This window comes from Penaeus monodon, chromosome 17, assembly GCF_015228065.2.
Source record: "Penaeus monodon isolate SGIC_2016 chromosome 17, NSTDA_Pmon_1, whole genome shotgun sequence".
NCBI classification, from domain to species: Eukaryota; Metazoa; Arthropoda; class Malacostraca; order Decapoda; family Penaeidae; genus Penaeus; species Penaeus monodon.
In genome coordinates this window covers 33,801,130-33,802,456 of record NC_051402.1, presented here as the reverse complement: position 1 = coordinate 33,802,456, position 1,327 = coordinate 33,801,130, and positions in this window count along the sequence as shown.

Below are 1,327 nucleotides of genomic sequence, written 5' to 3'. Positions count from 1 at the left end.
GGTTATGACAGAATTCCTTCTCTCCTATCAAAATATCCGACCTCATTACATCCCATACTTAAAAAATTTTTCCCACAGCAAATCAAGGGCAAAAAATATGAGGAAAGGGAAAAATACAACAAAAACCTTTGTAAAAAAAACCTTAGAACCCCTATGGGTTTTGTTTTGAAGTATTATGCCCCCCCAAATCCCAAAAAATGCACCCCAATACATTGCAATATACAAGTTACCTCTAATGTGACATTTCTCCAAAAAAGGGGAAACTAGGGAAATGGGGGAATCAGATAATTTTTTCCCACATTTCCAGTTGAAACAATAAAAAAACAACCTTTGAAATTTTACTGAGAAAATCTCAAAAAAAAAACAACAATGACTTGATTATAGTAGTAAAAAAAATAGTTACTAGCCCCAAATATTTAAAAAAAAAAAAAAAAAAGAAAAAAAGAAAAAAAAAAATACTGAGTATATAAAAAGACAAAATTATAACTGCAAAATGGCCTAACCTTTTTAGGTTTTTGTTAAAATAAAAGCAGAAGGATCATACAAGAGTGGGGAACCCTGAAGAGAAAATCTTTTTGGGGGAAGCACATCAGTGAAAATTTACCAATATAATCCTTTTTTTTTCCTTGAGAACTGACCTTTTACCAAAATTGGGGTAAATGATATTCAAAAAGCAAAATTCTATCCTAATTAAAACCATCAAAAAAATGGGAAAATTTTTGAAAGGTTTTAATTTCCCCAAAAGGACGGGTGAGATCCCAAGCTGTAATTCTAAAAGGTAAAAAAATAACCTTTTCTGATAACGTTCGGGATAAAAAAAATGAGGGGGGCTAAAAATTAAAGGAAATACAAGTGGTGAAATATAACCAAATATTCCCCCCTTCCAATTTTTCTTTTTTTTTAGTTTTAAAATTTCAAAAAACCCAAAAAAACACAGCAAAAATTTCACTTAAAAAAAAAAAAAAGAAAAAGGGAAAAAATTTTCAAATGCACAAAAAATTTCAGTAAAAGTAGTCCGGTCCTCCCCAAAAAAAAGAAACTTCTGTCATTTAGGGACAGTCAAGAAAATTTTTTCCTTGGAAATTAAAAATATACTATATAAACTTTTTCTTAAATAAAGAATAAAAATCAATATTTTCTAAAAAAAATGAAAAGGAAAAAATTATAAATAAATTATAAACATCTGTAAAAAAATGAATTTGTAAAAATTTAGTAATAAAAATTAATATATAAAATTTTTTAAAACTAATTTATATTTTTAAACAACCTAAATCAAAGCTCATTAAAAAATAAAAATGTAAAATAAATTATTAAGAAAAATTAATAT